General features: G+C 37.8%; 1 protein-coding gene and 1 pseudogene across 5 annotated transcripts in view; both read left to right on the top strand.

The window, feature by feature from the left end:
* The first annotated feature begins 770 nt into the window (after positions 1 to 770).
* On the top strand, positions 771 to 915 carry LOC129080786 (uncharacterized; annotated as a pseudogene).
* A 9,409-nt stretch (positions 916 to 10,324) lies between these two features.
* The window catches only part of FTCDNL1 (formiminotransferase cyclodeaminase N-terminal like), a 36,792-nt gene continuing 34,791 nt past the window's right edge, over positions 10,325 to 12,325 (top strand). For 2 of the 5 annotated variants that reach the window (XM_054586218.1, XM_054586215.1), the window contains exon 1: positions 10,417 to 10,811. The gene's annotated coding sequence lies outside the window, so the exon portion shown is untranslated. Of the gene's footprint in view, positions 10,378 to 10,397; positions 10,812 to 12,325 lie in introns of those variants that run through there. The other 3 variants (XM_054586219.1, XM_054586220.1, XM_054586217.1) reach the window with 3 other exon arrangements.

Raw genomic sequence — 12,325 nt, forward strand, 5'->3', positions numbered from 1 at the left:
TTTAGTTTACCTTTGAATTAAACATTAAATATTGAAATGAGAGTTGCAGTAGTAAAAACAGGAGTCAACTAAATCCCTGAAAGTACCTACTTATTGAAGTAATCATTTAATCATTAAGTACCAACTTAACAGGTAATCATTTACTCATTAAGTGGCCATCCTCATATTGAAGAGAAAGGTCAGCGGTTCTTATTTGTTTCTAGGAAGAAATTAAATACAAAAAACAAAGAGCTTGAAAAGATCCAGAGAAGCATCACACCTTCCCAGAACGGCTTCTGTGTCTGGTCAGGTAAAAATGATAGATTTAGAAAGATAAAGCCATTTCCTGAAGTGATATCCTCTTACCCCTCCAAAAGTCCTGCCAGGTTGACCAAACTAAAATCAACCAAACTAAAAAACAATCAGAAAATAAGGCAATGGATTATAATATAATGGAAGATAAAACAATGGATTTTATAATCATTAAAATTATAATGGCCATTGAAAATACCCGAGAAGACAATATACCAAGTGGTGAGACTCAAACTTATTTTATTGTGGAAAATTTAGTACCTCAAGGAGTGAATGTCCCACAAGCTTTCTTTAGAAAAAGATTCATTAAAGGATATATGACTGTGGTCTGTAAAATATGAAAGGTTCAGAGAATTGCAACCTTTGAATAGTTTTGAATAGTAGAATTAGGAGCTATCCATGAAATTTGAGGGAAATGTATATAAGTAAAAAACCTTTCTGTGCAGGAGGCATATATGGAAAATAAATGGTATTAAGAAACCCCTTGGCAATGGGCAAGGACACACCTGATGAGTGGTGTTGCTCTTATATCAGTCAGGGGCAAAGCAGTTGTACAGTCCTTAGTTCATCCTAGCTTGTTGCCTGTGTTGGTGGCCAGAGCTGGTTCATGCCTGGGGCACATAAAATTAAAAAAAAAATTAAAAAAAAAAGAAAAGTTTAAAAACTTAACATATAGTACTACTTTTGATCAGTAGGAAAAGTTAGGGATGATCTTATTAGACCCCTAAACTGTGCAGGGCAACATTGACTAGTTGTTGTCCTGGAATAATCATCTCCTGGAATATGAAAAGTAAACATGAAGGTTGGGGTGTGCTCTTACCCAAGAGTACAAAAAATTCATAGAATCTTAAACTATAAATCTGAAAAGGGCATTGTGGAATATCTTGTCTGGATCCCTCGTATTACAGATACAGGAACTGAGGTACCTAGAGCCTGAGTCATTTATCCAATACTATCCACTTGGTGACAGGCTGGAATAAAAATATGGCTTCTTGATCTCTGAAACAAAGTTCTTTCCACTCTGTTACACTGAGTAATCAGGGACATCTCTATATCCACTCAAAGCAAAAAATGTGTTATTCATAGCATTGATTGCCTTCTTACAGAGATAATGTAGATTAAAGAGAGTTAAATGCTATTACAATCATTGTCATCATGGTTGTTAGATTTCACTGCTCTGATCCACCTGCTGGGGCTCTTTTATAAGCCACACAGGTTAGAAAAGTAGTCCACTGTCCTGTAACATAAAAGAGTTACTTTGGGGTCAAAACAATTGTGTGATAGTTCCTGCATGAAAGTTCTCTTTTTAACAACCTTGCCTACTCCCATTTCCCAAAGTAATGGTACCTTATCTTAGAGAAGAATGGAGCTTGGATACCCAACTGTCCGAGACTGAACCTGGTTGGCAATTCTTGGTGTTTTAATTGGAAGAAATGAACAAAGGAGATGATCAAGGAACAAAATCTTTAATAAATGGCTATGTGAAGTTTACCTCGTGAAGAAGAGGGGATTGTGTATTGGGATGGGAAAAACACAAAAAATTATAGCCCATTAAACATTTTGTCTATAAAATTAGATTTTAATTACTTCTGTTAGTAGTAATGCTTTCCCCATTTCTGTGTTCCCATGTAGGCTCCCCGTCCTGCCCTCAGCATTTGATAGTCCTGGTAGTTTGTGCTGAATATCTTCTTTCAAGTCAAAAACAAAAACTCCCATGGTTGAAAAAGAGAAAGAAACTTCAAACATACTATGTTTTACATCATTCCATTTCCATTTTACTCTCCTTTTAGACTTAAAATAGAGGTATATAAATACCCATGCAGCTGAATGTTAAACAGTATAGTATTATATGAACAATTTTCAGAGGCTGGAGCTAGATATCACCATAGAATGAACTTCTTGGATGTAAGAAATATAAAATATAATTGCAATTACACTTTTAGAATAAAAAAACTCACTCCTTAAAAATTTTAAAGTTTGTCAGAAACAAATATTCAGATCACTGTCAATTTCTTTCCCTGGTTCTCAATTTAACAATAAAGATTCTTATTTGTTTTTTTATACAAGATAATCAGCTTTCATAGTCTTCCCTAATTTTGCAACACTTTGCTCTTCCAATACTTCCAGCGCATAAGGAAATTTTAATTCCAAATTATATCGGTACATCCAAAGTGAGTATTCAAATATTAACCAATTCATTGGGATGGGCTTCCTTGTTGGCTTTATGTCCCTACTTTGCTGACTGCACATGATGCAGACATCATAACGATGAAGTAGGTGTATAACTCTTTGATTTTCCAAAGACTAAAGAAAGTCTGTAGTGGAAACCAGATAAAAATTTTGACCACATAATAAAGTCAAAGTCAAACTTAACTAAGCTCTAATTCAGAGGGTAGTAGAACATTTAAATAAGTAAAGCATATCCTAATTTTTAATAGTTTCTATATCTTCATTTCATCCTTTCCTGGAGAAATAACTAGACATTTTAAACTGAAATCAATGAATTCCTCTAAAATCCACAAGATGGTGCTATGAAGTGGTGTTTAAAATTTTTTTAAAAACCATGACTTCTAAGGAGCTATTTTTAGGCAGGGCCAAATAAGTACCATTTAATAACATTGACTACAGATATATGCTATTTAAAAAAAATCAATATAAATCAGATTAGTTGCTATAAAGAAGACATACCTTTACTCCTAATGTTGCTTTTTAATACTTTATCCCATAAATTATATTTCTGTTCACTGTTACTGATCTCAGGTTTTAAGACTATTTTCTGAGAAGACCAGGATTGAACTTGGATTTCAGAAGGGTTAAGTCATAATGTAAAAAGTACTGTACTGAAGCAGAGACCAGAGTTCTAATCTCTAAACTCCACCCACATTGCTGCATCCAGCTGTTCTCAACCAAGGGTGATTTTGCCACTGGGGGACATTTAGCAATGTCCGAAGACATTTTTGATTGTCACAACTGGGAGTGCGGTGGGGGAGACTATTAATGGCATCTAGTGGGTTGAGGTCAGGGATGCTGTTAATGTACGAGACAACCGCCACAAAGAATTATTCTGCCCGAGATATCAATAGTGCCGAGATTAGAAACTTGACTTATTTATTCTCTACTTTTTTGGTTTGTCTATTCATTTATTAATTAGTTCACACAATCATTCATGTGTACACTATCCACCCATCAGTGTATCAATTTATTCCTTCAAGAGAGTTTTGCAAAGTGTCTACTATGACTCCAGACTGAACTAAGCTCTAGGGATTGCAAAGACAAAAATTATCCTTTATCCTATTCTTGTTCAGTCTAACTGAGGAGAGACACTTATGAAATAATATTACAATAATATGTGATCAGTGTTTCAGTGGTAAGTGTAAGATGTGATGAGAACACAAAGAGTATGATGAATTCTGAATAATGTGATAGAATTCAGGAAGGCTTCACAGAGGCAGAGTTTGTTTATTGAGTGGGTGGGGGGTGGTCATAGAATAAAATCTTGAGCAAAGCACAAACAAAGCCAGAGACAAGGAGTGGTCCGAAGCGTGTGTGGTTGAGCAGTATACTGTTGTGTCATGAGATTAGGTAATGAGGGAGGGTGGGAAAAGAAAAAGAGAATATCTTTTAAAAGTAGAATGGGGCTACCCACCATAGTTAGGGACTTGGACTTCATCCTGCAGGCATTTAAAATTTAAAATAGGGGAATGATATTAGACATGTGGCAATCACTTAACCTCTTTAGGCTTTGAGGTATTTGGTGAGATACATTTTAGGTTTTCTTTGAAAACCTTTACAATCATGTTTTGTGATTATAAAGTCAATCTATTAGATATATTAAATACTATGTATTTTTATATTTATTTTATAACTATCAATAAAGGTCACAATATCTATAAAGAAAATATCTTTTTTATACATAAATATTGTGTTGTCACAGAGATTTATTTTCATTATAATGAATGAAATGTAATATATTCCTGTAATACATTTGGTGTTTGTTTTAAGGCTGGAAATACTTAAGAAGATCAAGTTATTCTGCAGTATATACAGTATTTCTATTGGTTTATTCCCATGTCAATAACTACTTTAGGTTACACCCAGGATAAATTTTTGAAATTTTTTTCAACTTTCTCTGCTATTTGCACTTTTATCAATAAGTTTTAGACAATCTAATTAGATCTAAGTAGTTTAATGTATGTTTATAATTTGAATAATTACTTTAAAAATACTAGATTTAAGAGAAATAAAACAATGGAGTCTTTTATGCCTTACATTAATAAATGAAGAAAACCCAAAGAGTAACAACTGTTTGGATTTTACTTGAGTAAAATTAATAACTATCAAGTGAATATTTGATATAATTTGATTGTGATTTATAAAATATATTCTTATTGCAAGTTTTTCATTTAGTATGTTTATACTTGTAATTTAAATTCACTTTAAAGTATAGGTAGTCAAAACCACTATTACAGACCATTTAGAATTCAGAATTTAAGCCCAGAGATAAAATGGCATAACATGAAATTAAAAAAAAAATTGGATAGAGAGGGTGCATAACGGAAAAATGGGCTCCATATGTAAATTTAAAAACAGAAATCTCCTATGAGGAAAATTGCCATTCTTTAGCCCCAAAGAGAGAAATGAAAATACTGATGTTCAAAGGGCCAGAGGCACTGGGAGGGGCAGGGCTGCATGGTGGTCTTCTGAACTGGTTAGCGACACTCTAACTAAGCTGCTTTCGTCCTTGTCTGTTGTCTGACTATATTGTCTACTCTATTTGATTGCATCTTTTTGAATCCTTTTTTCTCCTTCCCTCAAATGGTTTCTGTGCTACATTTCCTCAAGTATTAATTAAAGCCTGTGGTGGATTGTTTCAGATATGAATACCCGTTCATATTTATTTTCATTTACAAAAATTATTAAAACCCCTATAATAACTTGAAAAGTAATGTGGATTTTCCACAGTGCTTGCATTTTGGGACAGCTTCATGGACTCGTTTCAAGATAGAGGGTTAACCTTTAAAAGAGGATAACCTTGTACGACGTTATAAAAAGGGTTTCAAGCCCCGGAAGAGTGGTTGAACTCAGTGGTGGTTTTCAAAGCACCTGAGGATTCACAGAGGGGCCACAGAAGCAGCAGCAGTGGGTTGTAGGATGCAGAACCTGGCCGCCACTGCCCACCCCTATGCGGCTTTATTACAGACTCTGCTTCCTCCTCTGCTGCTTATCGATTCCAGGGCAGACATAGTGTGAGCAAAGGTTCCGAGGAGGTGCCAAATGATCTCTAAGGTCCCTGCTGACCCGAGCTTCTATAAATTTTTACTTTCAAATTCTTTCCAAAAACATAGAACTTTAAGCTAAAAAAGGTGGCGTAATAACTAAGAGGCACAGGGGAGGGTAAAGAAAACATTAAAAACAACAGCACCAAAAAATTAATCCTTTCCCACCTCTTCCTAAGAAATTCGACATTTTCTATTTAAATGTAACTAAACTACATTTAAGAAATTAAATCCCTTTGAACACTGAGATACAGAGTAAAAGGCAAACAAATCAGCAGGAAAACCTTCACCCATACCTACAATTTGAATGTCCTGCAGGGACAGCTTGGAGACCTGCCCAAGAGCAGGAGAAGTGGTTCTTCAGAAGGGCTCCTTTCCAAAGCAAGGGACGGCTCTGAACACACAAGCGAATTAGGACATGCAGATATCACAGGAATGCTTCTGTTCAGTGTCGCTGGTGCCTGTTCGTACGAGCGGTTACCCTCTTGATGTAAGAGTTGATACTTACTCGGGTATACACGGGACATTAAATGCCAACAGTACAGAAGTGTCCACAGGTGCATTGAGCACGACTGGATATTATTGCACTGTCACAATATGTGCCACTTTTCTGAATGCAGTTTGGTAGTTATTCTCCACCGGTTAAAATTTTCAAATATCTATTTATTGATAAAAACCTCAATAACCCAACAAAAATTCATGTTGCTTAGGGGAAAATGCTTCTAATTATTCCATTCCCAACATCTTTTTCTGGAAATAATAAGATACATTTTGTGAATTATAACAGTTTTAGAAATAAACTTAATGTAGGCCTATAAGTTAAAACAAATTTTCATCAAAGATTCAAAGTCCGTTTTAGAAATTTCTTTTCATCTGCAATATAATTAATAACTATTAAAAAAAACAGCTTTGGAGAGAAGCTCTAGGAGATGCTTCATTCCATTCAGTGCGGAGGTCCAGTAACAAGGGAAGGCACAACATATGACCACATGCAAGGCATAAAAAGGCAAGGAATGAATTACGGGGTGGATACACCATGGACCTTCAACTTTTGGTTAGTTACACGAGATATTTCAAGTGTGAATGAATAGAATGCATAACAAGTGATCTCAATTTAAGCTAATAATTCTGCTTATATTCTAGACAACTGGCATTTCACGAAAGAGAGGTCAGCTGACTACAGAGGAAGAATCCAGTCTCTGTTGTGTAACGGTTAAGACATTTCCCAAATTTTAAGGTGAAAAAAAGGTTAATTTGTTGGAAATTGTGTGGGTATTTTTTTCTTCTTCATTAAGACAAAAATCACTTAGAGATCACTTCCCATAATTAAGACAGAGATGAATGGGCAATGGAGGTGTTTCTGTTACTTGCTATAACTTTTTTCTGGACATCGAGCTCCTCTTCTTTGTTTAAAATAAATGAATACCATTTCCTAACTCCAAACTAAAAATAGCAGCAGAGAAACTCATTTGCTATTTTAGAAAGTAACTAATAAAACACATATTTCATAATACCATGTGACTCAAATAACTTAATACAAGTAATTAAAACCACTTCTGCACTTAACTTATCCTAAAATGACAATCAAATTCACTTTTAAAAAAATATTTCATTTATCAGGTCACATTTACATAAAAGAAATAAAATACTTTCATGTTCCATGAGGAGGGAAGAAGGTAGAATTAACTCTAACATAGTGCAAGAATATGGTGAAAGTGAAATCTTCAATGAAAAAAACAATTGCATAGGAATTAGGCTTCTGTCTAAGGGAAATTCTCTAGTCATATTTTCCAGAACACAAGTGGATGCTAAAATATGAAAATAGATAATAGCCATAGCATTAATTAAAATATTCTTTAAAATATTATTTCAAAATTCCATAGCACAATAGGAAACTTCCTAATTACCACATTCTGAAATGTAGCAGATAAATAGGTAATGAAATGTATTAGTAGAATTGATTATTTTGCTTGTTTTAATAAGAGTTTTCCTTCTTGTAAGATGAATTGGCCAAATCACATGTGTATGGAAGTCTAAGAAACTCTGGAACATACTATAAATTACCTGTATCCACTGGCCCAGAAATTTCTACCCTTGACAATTCTGGTTTTGTTGCCCATCTTAGGGGCCCAAAGAGAGGACGCAGGCAGAGCCCAGGGGTGCAGTTTCCTCTCAACCCTACAGGAAGAAGCAGGCTGGCACAGAGGGACCGCAACCATCAGGCAGGGATCAGAGACCAGGGAGACTAAGTAGGCAAGTGCAGGGCAGGAGGTGGTCTTTGTTCAAAATTTTGCTATTGTGTTCACCATGGATTTCTAATATTGAATTAACTTTGAAATTTTGAGGTACTGCATTACTGAGTTTTTTGGCACCCACTTAAATTTTGCTCCCAAGGTGAGTGTCTCACTTACTCACCCTAGTGCCAGCTCTGCCTAAGCAGCACCTGGGCTCTGGGTTCCAGCAGATCCTTGGAGCCAGGCTAGAACACAACCTTTCCCTTCAACCGCCTCAGCTTGGAGGGGCCAGAGCGGGCTCCTACAAGAACAAGGCTCTCCCTGCCTGCAAAAATAAAACAAAGGGTACAGAAATATGTCCTCTTTGTCTCGCAGGGAACTGATGGGAGTGTCAGGTAACAGTTGTCATTGATAGAACTGACACTCAGCTTTTAGCTGTGCTCTCTCCCAGGGCTTCTGTTTCTGAACAGGAACCGTAATTAACAAAGGAATCAATGCCCTGAACATGGATGTAGAGGGGAAAATGAGGAGTTGTCTGTCATAACATGTTCACACAAAAAGTACGAAAAATCCCTCCAAAACATGCTAAGTAAAATAAAAACGAGAGGCTTGATGTACTACATTGTAAATGTGACATACAGCTCTTTTAAATCATGACACGGGCAGGATTACATGTGGTAGAGCTAAACTAACACCATGGGTACCTTTCTATTCTTGAAGGGAACAAAAAATACTTTCAGTCTTATTGCTCAACTTCTCACCAGATTTGCCAACACGTGTCTCCTTATCTTTCCCAAAATACATACTGATGGTCCTTAGGCAGGGCCAGACGCTGCCCCTTCATAAAAAATACTGGGGGCCTGCTTTCTCTCCATTTGTGTTTGATGAGAGTAGAGTAGAGAAAGGGACTAACCAAAGTTCACTAACTCCCGGTGTTCATGCTTTCAGAAATGTTATCTTACTTGGTGCCCAGTTGGCCCTCTTAATGGAGACATACTCTCACAGAGAGCGTTAGGGGAAGTGGGGAGGAAGCTTTAGTTCTGGCATTTGCAACAGCTAGAACCACAAAGCCCCAAGTTGTCACATTTTTTTCTGCAGGGATATGATAATACCAGATGTAATGCTACTACTCTGTCTTTCATTTTAGCAAGTAGTCTCATCATAGGATTGTTTGCAAAGATGAAATACAGGAGCTTCATTTCCATCATCTTTCATGGAAGTCAACTTTGGACACTGGAATACTTTTTGGAAATTGAAAGCGGAAGCCATAGGTAATAAAAGCTCTCAAAAGGAAAGAAGAGAAAATTAAAACATTGATCTGATTAAAAAGCCCTCAAGATGACCTGACGATATTAGATGGGTATTGGTTTTTAGGTATTAACACGGCTATATATCTATTTTATACATTTCTATGCAGACTCAGTAGAAAAAACACTTAAATATATATTTAAGTCCATAGGATCCCAAAGCACTTGAGGATTTAAACTGATAAGCCAACCTCAAAGGGACTGATTCTTGCAACTAAAACACAGACACCTCTGGGGTGAAATGTGGCAACAGTTTGACAGGCATAGCAGTAGCTTAGGCCAGGAAGGATTTATCCAATTAAAATTATGGGATGAATTTTGGCTGGCAGAATGTAATTACCAGCCTTGGAATGGATCCAGGATCCTGAGGTTAACACCCCTCCTCTTGCCAACAACCCTCCTACCTGCCAACACTCTGAGATGGGGAAGGCTGGATCTGACACAATCGCACATAATACTGTTGTGACATCTAAGTACAATGATGATGATGTGAGAAGCATCATGAACCTGATTTTTTTTAACACTCATTATGTTACTTATTTTTATGCCACATTAGGCTAGAAACCAAATGTCCACATAAATGTTAATTTCCTCAAATGTGTGTTTAAAAAGTATAATTAGAAAATAAAAAAATAGATTTAAAAATTAATTTATTCTGTCAAAGTAGTTATTTAGTGATTATTTCAGTGTAGGAACGAAATTGGATCAAAATGATGACATTTGATCGTTGCTACATTTAAAAAAAAGGCAGGTCCTGATTTTTTGGAAGAGAAATGTGTTCTTAAAGTTCACTGGCCTAGAAAAACAGGGAAATGCTTAATGCTTGGTTCATGTTGGTTGTCACTTTGACTAAATGGTCATGTGCAAGCGCTGCTTTTGTCCTGGGGTGGGTCCAGTTCATATTTAAAAGCACCCGCGGGGAATTTTTCACAGGAGGGAGTTTACCAAAGGGGTTCGTGTGCACGTGTGCCTGTAAAACAGAAAGAAGAGCCCCCTGCTGGTGTATGATCAACGGGTAATGACCTCATCATTGGATCCTAATGCCCTTTTAGAATGTCATTCATTTACACGAGAGAATTGTGAAGAGTTCCAAGACGAAAGCAGAGAAGAGGCAACTCCAAAAAGAACGTTAAACTTTCCGGGACGACGGAACACAGGGTGAAGGCCGGCGCCAGAGTAAGGGTCAGAGTCAGGGTCACGGAGAGAACGCCGCGGGGAGCGTGCGCAGGGCGCCCGGGAGGCGGGGCTGACGGCGGAAGCTGCGCGCAGGTCAGGCTCGGCTACTTCGGTATAGTTCCCTCGGAACCTGGTGCTCCTCCGTGCGCGGAGGTCGGTTCTCCTAAGTCGCAGAGCGGCCCCGTGGCTATAGGTTCGAACCTGGTCCCGGGCTGCGCCTCTCGTAGACCGGGCTGCCGGCGGTCCCCGTGGGGGCGGCCAGGAAACCCTCCGGGACCCTTGCCGAGTCCCTCGGATTACCCTTCGGCCCACTTGGCCCTGGAACCCTCCATACCGGAACCGGGGCGAGGCTGCCACAGTCGTCCCCGCCGCTGGTTCCAACTTAAGCACGCGCTTCCGACTGGTCCGCGAGTCGCTTCGCCACCCTGCAAGTGCTAATTGTGGTGCGTGCGCAGGAGGCTGGTGATATTGGCAGAACCGTCGCGAACTGCTCCATTCCGCTGTAGCCCCCGCTAGTACCCCCCGGGGTGAGGCATGTTTTTGGTCTATTGGCCGGAAGTCACCGAGTGGTGCTTGAAGGGATGGGCGGTCTAGGGTTCCACTCTCCCAAAAGCGGTAGGAGGGCTTGCTCTAGGTCACTTTGTTAGAAGAGGGAGAGAAATTCTTAGCCTTTTGACTAACAAGCCTTAAATGCTCTCCAAAAGCCTGGTACTGCTGTTAATTTTTTGCTGCGAAGGTATATTTTCCTAACACCATCTTTGTGTGATTTAGCTGTCCACAGGGAATCAAAATGTGGAACGAGAAGATGAAACTAATCCTTTCTTTTGCATTGTTAGGGGTTGCCATAAACACCATTTGTTAAAAAGCATAATTATGTTGGGAAACTGCCTGATGAGACAATTAAGCTACATAAACACACCGAAAACAAATGAAAGCCAGAAGACGCCCACACCCCTTGTGTAAAGCAATTTTTTGTTTACATAAAAACTCGAGGTCTGAGCTGCTTTATTACAACAATGTTATTAATGTCTAGGAAAACCTAATGACCGTATTTTTATGAATTTTCAATGTAGTGATGGTCACAATATGAAAACCTGAACAAACCTTGAGCCTCGTACTCTCAGATTAAGATGATTAGGCCAATGATCCTAGAACGGAAGCCAGTGGATTTATGCATTGAGAGCGCTGTTATTTGCATCCAGCACATTTAGTTGAAATTTACAAGCTTAATGTTTGTCTCAGAGTTGGACACTGTTCATTTAAGTATCCTTCACATGGAGAACATTACCTGACACAAAATGACCTTTGTCAAGTATTTGTTGAAGGAATTCATGAGGGCTACATTCTTTTTTAGGTATGATAGTTAGAAGGCCAAAATATGATGGCCTGATCTTGAAGAGAGGAATTCTTTTACTATTTTGAATTAAATTTGTTCAATTCATATCATTTGAGATAAGGAAAGATAATGAGTTGAAAAATGTCTGTCTAGGGTACTAAAGAGAAAGCAATCTCCAAAATGTGTGCAATTACTTCATTTTCAGGGAAAGAATCACTCACATTTTTGGAGTTATTGAGTAACGCTGGAGTGCACATCAGCTTTCAGTTCAAGGTGCAGAGTCCTGTGAAAAGATTTTACACTGATTTAGAAACTCTGGAGATCAAAGTGCAAGAAGGGGAACTTAGTCAAATAGTTGTCATTTAAAACCCTCAAATTAGTCCCTTTATTTCTTTTTGCTAGAGGAATAATTTTTTATAAGAATCAGCATGATAAATAATCTCCCTCATTTTTTTTTTTTAACTCTCCCCAGTAAGTCTCATTTAACAGAAGGATCATGCTTATTTGTGACAGAAAAGACCTGGAAAACAGAGAACAGATAAAGCAGATTATGCTTAAAGGGGAATAACATACTTTAATGAAAAAGTTTCACTTACACCACAGAATTCAGGCTGAATGACTTGAAGGATATATTCTAGTGTCAATAATACGTTCATACGTGCGTGGCATATACACATAGTTTCTTGATGAGTCAATCTGAGGATT

This window comes from Pteronotus mesoamericanus, unplaced genomic scaffold (genome assembly GCF_021234165.1).
Source record: "Pteronotus mesoamericanus isolate MK-2021 breed Mesoamerican mustached bat unplaced genomic scaffold, CSHL_Meso_final contig_90, whole genome shotgun sequence".
NCBI classification, from domain to species: domain Eukaryota; kingdom Metazoa; phylum Chordata; class Mammalia; order Chiroptera; family Mormoopidae; genus Pteronotus; species Pteronotus mesoamericanus.